This window comes from Hylobates moloch, unplaced genomic scaffold, assembly GCF_009828535.3.
Source record: "Hylobates moloch isolate HMO894 unplaced genomic scaffold, HMol_V3 SCAFFOLD_5, whole genome shotgun sequence".
Taxonomy (NCBI): domain Eukaryota; kingdom Metazoa; phylum Chordata; class Mammalia; order Primates; family Hylobatidae; genus Hylobates; species Hylobates moloch.
In genome coordinates, this window is record NW_026652280.1 from 102,892,568 (window position 1) to 102,904,637 (window position 12,070).

The window sequence follows — 12,070 nt, forward strand, 5'->3', positions numbered from 1 at the left end:
TCTCGGCTCACTGCAACCTCCGCCTCCCCGGTTCAAGCGATTCTCCTGACTCAGCCTCCTGAGTAGCTGGGATTACAGGCACCCACCACAATGCCCAGCTAATTTTTTGTATTTTTAGTAAAGACAGGGTTTCACCATGTTGTCCAGGCTGATCTCGAACTCCTATTATCAAAATCTATTGCAAATGTTCATCTGCTAATGTTGATATGTAACGCATAGTCCATTTTTTTAAATGTCTTTTCACACAGATAGATACTGCCAAATACTGATATCCACAAACATTTGATTTTAGTTGAGCATATTTATCACTTGGAAGGTCTTTCTAGAACTCTACAAGATTCATCACTTGATATTTGCCTTGCAGCATGTCATTACACTAAAGACAAATCACTTCCAATTGAAGGTTGGCGGAAAGCTCTTTAATTACAATGCAATGGATTTTGAAACATGGAAATTTGCTTTGCATTTGCATTGATGTCCAAGGAACACTGCTGGAACTATAATTTGAGCTCAAAAAATATATTAGCTAAAATTTCTGTGGAATAAAAATTCCACTTTTTTTTGTATTTTTTTTTTTTTTTTTTTTTAGTAGAGACAGGGTTTCACCATGTTAGCCAGGATGGTCTCAATCTCCTGACCTTGTGATCCACCCACCTCAGCCTCCCAAAGTGCTGGGATTACAGGTGTGAGCCACCGCACCTGGCCTTGAAAATTCTACTTTTTATTGTTAATTTTTTTATTGTTTTTTAATTTAATTTTTTTTTTTTGAGATGGAGTCTCACTCTATCACCAGGCTGGAGTGCAGTGGCACAATCTCGGCTCACTGCAACCTCCACCTCCAAGGTTCAAGTGACTCTCCTGCCTCAGCCTCCCAAGTAGCTGAGACTACAGGCACGCACTACCACACCCAGCTAATGTTTGTATTTTTAGTAGAGATGGGGTTTCACCATGTTGACCAGGATGGTCTTGATCTCTTGACCTCAAGATCCACCCACCTCGGCCTCCCAAAGTGCTGGGATTACAGGCGTGAGCCACCATGCCCAGCTCCACTTTTTATTTTAACTTTTGACAGCACGAGAAATATATAAAACACTCTAACATTACTTGTTACTCAACCAACGTTAGTTGTCTTTGAAATAACTTTACCACTGTATAAGTTTCACATTTAAGCACTGTTTTGCCTTGCAATTTTAGATTGAATTTATTAAGAAATACTATTAGGTCTGCCACATAAGCTAACTTCCAAAGCCATTTAGTGTTCAAAAATAGTGAATGAATGTAGCCAAGAAACACATGAAAAAAAACTCAACATCGCTATCATTAGAGAAATGTAAGTCAGAACCACAATGAGATACCATCTCACGCCAGTCAGAATGGCGATTATTAAAAAGTCCAGAAACAACAGATGCTGGTGAGGTTGCAGAAGAAAAGGAACACTGTTACACTGTTGGTGGGAGTGTAAATTAGTTCAAGCATTGTGGAAGATAGTGTGGCAATTCCTCAAAGATCTAGAGGCAGGAATACCATTTGACCCAGCAATCTCATTATTAGGTATATACCCAAAGGAATATAATCATTCTATTATAAAGATACTTGTACACATATGTTCATCAGAGCACTATTCACAATAGCAAAGACATGTAATCAACCCAAATGCCCATCAATGATAGATTGGATAAAGAAAATGTGGTGCATATATACCATGGAATACTATGCAGCCAGAAAAAGGAATGACATCATGTCCTTTGCAGGGACATAGATGGGGCTGGAAGCTGTTATCCTTAGCAAACTAATGCAGAAACAGAAAACCAAAATCACGTGTTCTCACTTATAAGTGGGAACCCAACAATGAGAACACATGGACACATGGCAGGGAGCACCACACACTGGCGCCTTGTGGGTGGGGGAAGGGAGAGCATAAAGAAGAATAGCTAATGGATGCTGGGTTTAATACCTAGGTGATGGGTTGATCTGTGAAGCAAACCACCATGGCACAGGTTTACCTGTGTCACAAACCTGCACATCCTACACATGTACCCCAGAACTTAAAATGAAAGTTTAAGAAAAAAAAAATAGTGAATGAGGGTGATTCTTCTCATTCAAAACAAAAAACAAATCCATTCTTAGCCTTGAGCTCAAAACATCACAGTAAAACTTTACAACTGCTAAGCTATCAAACTGCTGCACTGTACAGCAAGCAAGGATATTCAGCTTCTAGATCTGATTAAGAAAATCACAAAACTGGCCATAGTTAAGTCACAAGAGTGAATGAAGTTCTCCATTGACACCACTGGTTCAATGGCATATGAAAGATTCAACTATTTTCTGCAAAGTACCTGCTGAAGGATAGTACGGTGAACAATCACAGGCTTTAAACACTGCATGTTCACAGGCTTTGAACATTTTCCAAAAACCTTTTTCTTCTCCACATGTATTTTAGCATCAGTTGTAACATTTCTTAGGAGATTTCACTTCAGGAAATTAGTATTTTCTGTACTTTGAAAACATCTCTGCACATAGTTGTTCCACATGAACGTTTTATGGAAGCTAATTAGTCATCTCAAACTCAGCATTAATTCCTCAAAAAAACAATTAAACAGTGTCAAAAACATCCTGTAAATTCATCAAGAACCAAGGAAAATCACTCAAAATCATGTGCCTTATTTTTTAATTGACTATTGATGTTGTGTCCAATGTCTTCCCTCACTCTTCACCCAAAAGCTGGTAGTCTTAAGCAAGTCTATTTTCTCTAGACACATTTCTTCAGCTGCTGCAATTGAACGTGATTTAATTAACACACCATTGATTAACTTGTTTGGCTAACAAATGAGCCACTCAGAAACTTACTTTAGTTGCAGTCTCATTTTCATTTTTTTAATAAAGAAATTCTGCTATGATGACATATTTTATTTTAATTTCCTAATTTTTCTAACTGTTGCTTCCTGTGAGTTGGAAATATTGTGATTAGTGCTTAGTCTGATCATTTCAACATATAGTTTATTAACACAGCTATAGTGTCATTGCATGATAAACATAATGCTTTGCCATCTAATTCATAACAAACAAAAGAATCCTGCCTTAAAAGTGTGACATTTGAAGTCCATTTCTGTCTTCTTTTTTTGTTTTGACATGATGGGCATGCACTAGTAATTAAAAAATAAAATAAAACGTTATGGTACAACTATAAAGTGGCACTCCCAACGATGTCAAATTACAATAGCAGTACTGCAATTTTCAGCCCACCCAGAAGCATTGAGCAGGTGTTGTCACATGAAAGTAGCCGTATACAATATTATGTAATGAATAAGCAAAGCTGTGTTCCAATACAACTTTATTTATAGACACTAAGATTTGAATTTCATATAATTTTTAGTGTCACAAAATAGTATTCTTCTTTTGATTGTTTTCAATCAGTGAAAAATGTAAAACCATTCTTAGCTCGTGGGCTTTACAAAAACAGCAGGCTTGATTGGTCCCATGGGCCATCATTTGCCAACCCCTGAATTAAATTATTGTGTTGCCTTAAATGGTTTAGTTGTAGTTGTAGTTGGGGCTACTTGGAATCAGGGAAGTGCACCAGAAGACTTCTAACTTCTCCCCCAATTTGAGAATCTGTTGCACATGTCACAGACTGTAGGTGCTATAATCCAATCAAGACCATCAGTTGGGTGAGCATCTACATCCAGCATACTGGGACAGGATAAAAGGGCAGAGGGTAAAAGAGAGACAGGAGTAAAGAATCTACCCTGAAGGAGCTTGCAGTCAAGTTGACAAGATTAGATTTCCACACAGGGACACTAGGAAGATGGGGCAATTTTAATATACACTTTTAACACTGTTTAAGGTCTCCTGAATATAGTCAGTATCCAGGAAATATTGGATGAAGGAATCTGTGGGTAAATGACACAAAATGTGGCTGTCTCTATACCAAATAGGAGCTCTGTATGGTTGCAACTGTTAGGCCCATAAGTTCTGGGATCTGACTGCCTGGATATAAATCTCGCCACCACTATTTTCTACCTCTGTGACCTTGGACAAATAATTTAATCTCTTTTAGCCTTAATTTCCTCATGTATAAAATGAGAGTGGTAATATTATCTATCTCATAAGCTTGTTGTAAGCATCAAATGAGATGATGGATGTAAAGTACATAGCATAGTTTAAAGATCTCGATAAATATTTGGTAAAAGTGTGATTAATAGAGACAGGAAGATAAATGGGAGCCTGAGGAATTAGAGAAGGCTTCATGAAGGAGGTGGATCATAAAAGAACGTGTATAGGCCAGGCATTGTAGCACATGCCTATAATCCCACTACTTTGGGAGGCCAAGGTGGGAGAGTCACCTGAGCCCAGGAGTTCAAGACCAGCCTGAGCAACATGGCAAAATCCCATGTCTACAAAAAATACAAAAATTAATTGGGTGTGGTGGGGCATGCCTGTAGTCCCAGCTACGCATGGGAGGCTGAAGTGGGAGGATCACTTGAGCTTGGAAGGTTGAGCCTTCAGTGAGCCGTGATGGCGCCACTGCACTCCAGCCTGGAGGAGAGAGCAAACCCTGTCTCAAAAAACTAAACTAAACTAAACTAAAAACATGTGTAGAGAGAGTAGAAAGACGAGTTCAGGCAAGGGAGCCAGACACAAGCTTGGACACTTTGTTTGTTAGGGAGTATTCCAGTTTCCTGGTGAAGCAGCTTTAAGGCCAGTGGTGAAAGGATGAGGCATAAAGGCAGAGTTGGTTCATGTTGACCTTGCAGATAACTAAAAGCACAGTTAGGATCCCCATGAGGTGCCTTGCCTGAACTGAGGGCCCAGCCACTGCCATAAGCACATCAGTGGAGGGGCCAAGCCAAAAAAGCCACCCAATATACTCTCAGGGGGCTTGCTAGATGTGTGTCACCCTTGTCATCACCATCAGCAGTGGCAGCTGATATTTGTTAAGCGTCTATGAGCAAGGCATTGTGCCAAGGAAGGTGGATATATAAGACATTTTATGATTTCAAAGAGATTATAATTCACTCTAGATAGTACAACAGAGCACGTCACAACTCCACTGATACTTTCTGTTAATAGGAAGCATAGGTCTTGGGATCCTGGGGTGCTGATCCCAGCACTGCCTAGCGTGTGCCATTGTGTACATGGGCCTCTATTTCCATGTTACAAACAAATCAAATTTGATATTATAGTTTTCAAACTCTCTGACTGCATAATCCTTTCCTCAGGGAAAAGCTTCAGATGTTTTAAAGATGAAAGCAGTGAGTTGAATGGGGATAAACAGCAGAATCCTGCCCGCTCAGCTCAGCCCCTGACAGGTGCCAAGGAACACAGTTTGAAAAATACTGGATTAGAGCTAAGCAGTGCTGGTCTGTTCCAGCTTAAGGACTCTATGGAGGTAGATGTTGATCTGAACCAAAGAAGCTCTATGAAAGATAAGATGTGATCCCAAGTGCAGGTTGGAGAGAGATTAAAGAACTCAAGGAGTGGTTTTGTTGGGAGTGGACATTGAAGGATGGGTAGATTTAAAGAGATTGAGGGGAGAATGAAGCCTACTTCAGAAGACTTACCACCTAACTGGAGATGTGGAAATGCACCCAAGGCTAGGCAAAGAGATCATTTTAAGTAGAGCAAGGGAGTTTTGAAGGGGTGATGGAGTCAGAAATACGAGACAGGACAGATTATGAAGACCCAGATAGAGAAAGGTGTCCCGCCCCTAAGGCCTCTGGTGCCCCCCAAGATTAGTGGGGTCTGTGACACAAGAACAAGAGAACTATTGAGGAGTCTGCATCAGTTCCCACCGTGGCTGTGGCTGACAATCATCAAGCTTCCCTGACACCTGTCACATCCCTTGTAAGTTTATCAAGTGCCACGTTACTAAGCTCTGTTATCACAAAGTCCTATAAGGGAAAGAGATGGGGTCCAAAGGACAAGGACTTAACACCCAAGACAATTGTGCCCAAATTTTCCAAACAGTAGCTAGTGTGAGCCTAAGGAGAAACAGAACTATTGCCACAGCGAAATCTGAGAGGCTTAGCAATGTCAAGTAGATCTCCTAATTGAGGAGGCGCTAAAAGCTTTTAAACTACCGTCAAGTCCTTAATCCTAAAATGCCATTAATCCTTTGTAACACTTCTGCATTCTTATGAGTATGTGGGTGGCAACAGCTATTATCTTCATTAAACTGGGAAGCAGAGGCCAAGGAAGAATCAGTCATGATGTCTAATACAACAAGAAATGTGAGATGGGGACTTGAAATCTGAGGAAACATTCAGCAAAGAAAGGAGTGGACAGAAGACAAGGACAAAGGACTGGAAATGAAGAAAAGACAAACTCCAACTGAAGATTTCATCTCAGCTGGGAAGCCTTCCCTAATCCCCCTCTAGTGAGAACAATGCCCTTCTCTGAGCTGGAAATGTCCTAATGCAGCATCCCTCACACTGTTGGGTAATAACCATTTACCTATTTCCTTTTTTTGGACTGAAAGGTCCACAAAGTCATGGAGCCTGTCTGTCTTGTTCATGGTGTGTCCCCAGCTCCTAATGTTTACTGGGTAAAGGAAACTAGAGAGCCTGGGCCAGGGAAGGAAATGAGACTCAGTTAAACATAAATAACCCGACTGCCCAGGACCAAGGAGGCCTCTGGTTGAAGCCAGAGAGAAAACTTCGCCTCCTTCAGGCCATTATCAAATGTCACCTCAGAGGGGCCTTCGCTGGTCACCTGCCCAGTTACAAATCACAACCTATCCCTGCCCCTCATTCCACCCACCATCCAGAACTTCCTGTCCCCTCCCCTGTTTCTTTCTCACCATAGCACTTGGCACTGACATACACACATGTTACTTCTTTGTTTATTGTATGTATCCCCAGCCTAGAATGTAAAAGCTGTATGAGGGCAGGATTTCACTGCTGCAACCTCCATCTCTAGAAGAGTGTCTGATACATAGTCGGTTACCAATAAACATTTGTTAAATGAAGAAACCATAGAATGAATGACCCTTTCTAACCCAAGGTCTATGGTTGTCCTCTAAACTTTTCAAATGTAAACACTTCCTCCAGGGTTTCTTCCCTGTGTCTCCCACTTGTGAAGACCCAGGGGAAATACCAATCCTTTATTCTCCACTCGGTCTCTTTCCAACCCTCCATCCCTCCTCTTTGCTCTTAACAACCTCTATTCTTTGCCCTCTCACTTCTCTCTCTCATTATGTTGGTTCATAGAAACATCCAAAATGGCCAATTTGATACCAGCCCCATGTGTCTTCAGACAAGAGCCTGCCTCTAACTGAGGCCCCAGGAGCAGAATGCAAGAAAGCTAAGGAAACCCCCAGGGATAAATGGCTAGAAAGGTACCCAGATGTTCCAGAAATCTATGAACAGATTCTTATTTTCCACAAGGCACCACTTCTTGGATCGCGGAATTCCCCTAAACTATGCCCTGTTGTGTAAAATAAAATTTCCTTCCCTTTGTCTTAATCTTACCTTTCTCAAGCCTTAAAAAGATGGGACTTCCTTATTCTAGTATTTTAGGTAATTGTGATTATAACTATATTCATATAATATAGGCCTTTCTTGATCTTATAGTCTTCCACTTAACCCCTTCTCTGCTGTCATCCTCTCTAAATGAAGAGACTTACTTTTACCACTCAATCTTATCAACAAACATTTACCCCCAGCACTTTGGGAGGCCGAGGCGGGCGGATCACGAGGTCAGGAGATCGAGACCATCCTGGCTAACACAGTGAAACCCCGTCTCTACTAAAAATACAAAAAATTAGCCAGGCGAGGTGGCGGGCGCCTGTAGTCCCAGCTACTGGGGAGGCTGAGGCAGGAGAATGGCGTGAACCCCAGGGGGCGGAGCCTGCAGTGAGCCGAGATCGCGCCATTGCACTCCAGCCTGGCAACAGCAAGACTCTGTCTCAAAAAAAAAAAAAAAAAAAAAAATTTACCCACCATGCCAGGCACTGTCCTAGGCACTGAGGCTACAAGGTGCTTACTTTCTAGCAGGGGAGAGAGTTAATAAATGAACAAATATGTACTAATTCAAGTGACAGTGATAAGTGCCAAGAAGAAAAATAAAGCGGAGTAGTAGAATGGAGAATTAGAAAATGATGACTGGTGGGAAAAGTTTGCTATTTACAGGATGGCCAGAAATTTTTCTGATAAGGTGACACTTGAGTAAATACTTGAATTAAATGAGGAATTAAATCATGTGACTGAGAGAACAGTATTTCTAACGGTGGAAACAGCAAGTACAGAGGCCTTGAAGTAGGAGATTCTTTGTCATCACCTGCTAGTTAACTTTTTCTAACATTTCAAAATTACTTCTTACTTAAGGGTTTTGGAGGCCAAAACTGCACTCAGTATTTTAGAAGCCAGTCCACTACAGACTTTTTATAATGATGATGATAAAAAATAATCATAGTTTACATTCACTGAGGGCTTACTATGTGCCAGTCACTGTATAGGCTCATTCAGCTCATAAGCACCAAAGCCAGCATTCAAACCCAGGCAGTCTGGCTCTAGAGCCAGGGTAGCTAAGAGTATTTTTGTTTCATTTTCCGTACACATTTCAGTGGCATCCATCATTTGGTTCTCCTTTTTAGCTATTCACCCTAAGGTATTTCCCAGAGCATGCTGTACGTTTGGAGCTGAGCTGTGAGCTGGGAAAACAAAGATGAATAAACCACCAATGGAGCCCTTAGGAAGGCCACAGCTCTGCATGGAGGACAGGCAAGCCAGGAGAGCAGCACAGAGGATGAGTGCTGCACAGGAGGTGGTAACACAGTGCAGGCAGACACAGCCAAGAGGTTAGCAGACAGATGGACACACTAAGGCACGTGCTCAGCAGGCAGTACAGTAATTCCTAGGCCCCCCTTTCCTGGGTCAGAGCCCACTGTTCCATATGGATAATTTGGGTGGGTTTCAGTAAAAATAATCATCATGCTAAGACATCTACAAACAGAAAAATAATATTGAAAGCAGCTAACCTGTCCTGAGTGCCTACCATGTGCCAGCAGAGTTCTCAGCCCTTTGTTGTCATGAAAACTCCATGCTGTGACAGAGATAAGAGGCCCTATAAAGGCCAGCGTCTTGTATGTTCGCAATCTAAAGATAGACGCTTACTGAGTAATAGGAAGAGAAAAGGTGGATATCAGGTCTATTGAGATAAGCCTAGAACAAAAGTACTGGCCTGATATTATGGGCAAGAATTCCTGCATTCTGGGAAGACTGAGGTAGAGAGACACTAACATGAGACCAAGATCCTATAATAAAATCAAGCAAAAGCTGGTTTTTCAAAGGAAGGACTCTGCATGAAGCTGAAGCTGCTGATCTAGTATCAGAGACTGGGCCACCCATACAAGGAGGCACAAGGACTACTTACTGGTGAAAATGTAAGAGTGTAACAAGTGAGTGACTGGATTACAGCTGAATCAGCACATACAGATTGCAGCGCAGGTTAACATCTACTTTAGTACACAGTGTTAAGTATACAAATGTTGCAGTGTCTGCAATACTTCTGTCAGCCTCCCGTCTCACTTTTTCTCCCCTATCCTCCCCTAAGCCCTGAAATGTGCCATCCTCCCCTTCCCTCTTCTCCTGGGACAGGAAGATGCTGCTGATTCTGATGCTTCACAAAGGTAGTGATTTATTCATTCTCTGCCTCAGAATGAGTCCTTCAAGTTTGATGGCAGTTTGCAGAACCAGGAATGGAAACCAGTTCTTCTGACCCCAGATTCAATTTCTCTTCCTGACAGTGCAGTTTCATGTGCTTCACACTACATTTCTCACTAAATATATTATTTCGCATTTGCCAACAATTAAAATTCATATCATTTTCCTGCCCATTCTGGACTAAACAGAGATGTTCACCCAAAATCACCACTGAACAAATAATGGAAATGATCTTCCCCTGCTTCCCTGTCTTTCTCCCACCCCATTCATAGTCATTCCCTTGTGGAAATTTCCCACCTCCTCTTCTGCAAGATGCATTGCTCTCCAAGAAGCATTTGATGAGAGCCTTACCCATGATGCTAGGTTGCCACGGGAATGTATTATGAAAGGCCAGGTTATGGCAAAGATGAAAGTGTAGCTTTAAACAAATTCTATAAAATGTTATACTCTCTGTAGTCCACATCCTTAAGACTTAAATTAACAGCACAAATCTTATTAGCCTCACAAAGTTCCTTCATTGTTTCTCAAATAGCATAGTTCAGGGAGCATCTCACCACTGTGGGTGGCCAATGTATTAAATCATAATAGCAATTAATCTCTGTTCATAAAGTACTTGAGCTCCTGACACATCCTATAAATGTAGGCCTAAATAAACTCAGGAGTGTGCCCAAGGAGGTCAAGCTCTCTGATGCTCAGTGAGTTTCCAGAAAGGAGATAACAACCAGGCCACCTTGGAAGGGAAGGAGAGCAACACACTGAATGCATAACCCCCCATGCCAGGTACCAGGCTAGGCACTCACATACTCGAGCTCATTTAATTTCTTCAACAATCCTGAACAGAACTGCTATTCCCATGCAGATCTTCCTGACCTCAGAGTCATGTTCTCTCTGCCTTGGACTGGATCCATAAATGTGACAAGAGGAAAACATAGAACATAGAGTCCTGGGACAAGTATACACGTCATATGCTTGTGTTAGAAAGTTTGAATTCTGACTATAGTTTTGCTATTAACTTGTGTGACCCTGCATGACCTTGCAAAAATCACACTGTCTCTCCTGAGACAATTTTTTGCTTTTCAAAAGCAGGAAAGCTCTGGATACTTGAAACAGTACTATGGAGCCTGAGAGATTTGAGATGACAGGGAACCTCCCTGCACTCACCTTCAGCAGTCTATCTCCTCGTGGCACAGAGATGGGGCATGAATACCCTGCAGAGGGGACTCCCAGCCTCTTCTCTTGCATACAGCAGGTGCAGCCTAGGTAACATGTCGCAACAAAATCCTTCCTGGGCATCTCCCTTTGCTTCTACTTTTTCCCCCCTATCCTCCCCTAAGCCCTGAACTGTGCCATCCTCCCATCCCCTCTTCTCTTGGGACAGGAAGATGCTGCTAATTCTGATGCTGCACAAAGCTGATGATTTCTTTCCTGCAGGGTGACTGGGGCCATGTGAAGCATTTGTGACCACAATAAAGAGATTGAAGATTAAAGGAGGATGATTAGGCAGAATTCCCATGGCAAAGTGGTGTGGTAATTTAGCCAAGTCATGGCTCAGGCATGCAGAAGGGTGTGAAGCCACTGTGGTATAAGCATCAGGGGCAAGAGCAGCAGAAGAGAGAGCACTTGTCTGGGCTAGTCCCACTGTGTGAGAAGAATTGATGATGATGAAATTTTGTTCTTACTCCAACGTGGCCACAGCTCCGCCATAATCTCTTCCCAGAATCCTTTTGACTGTTAACAGTTCTATCTTCCTCACTAAGCATTCGTCAAGAAGATAAATGAATAAGTGAATGAATGAACCAGGCAACCAGTGGAGAAAACTTACTTGATTTCCAACCCCTCGATCATATCTTCTTGTTTCTTGACTACGCCAAGATTTTGCTAGGTGGACATGACAAGTATGTGTATTATGCAAGCATCAACTGCCCCCAGTTATGGGACCAGGCAATAAACCACAGAGGACTGGGGACAGCACCCCTCCCCAGTCCCAGATAATCTCCACCAAAGCCCTTACACCATCCCCTAGTAGCCTCTAATACTCTTGCTGTGCTTTACTGGCAAAGACCTCAGAAGGATTACTTTCCTTACTCAATCCCTTATGAAAGCTCCCTGGCATTACCTGATTTTCTCTCCCTGCTCTCTCAGGACTCTGGATCTGGCATCCTACTATGCCTGACAGCTAAGGGAATAAGACACAGGCATGAGCTTCTTGGGGACAGTGGGCCATCTGCTCCTCTGGGGAGCCTTTGAATTGACACTTACAAAGAATGGACTGAGCACTGACCTACCTGGGTCAGAAGCAGGGCAAGATGACCTTTAGAAGCCCTGATGAATCTGCTTCTGACCAATCACTGCTTTCAACTTGCCTGCTGCTCCCAGTACACATGACCACATTCAGCTTCCCTGCTGGT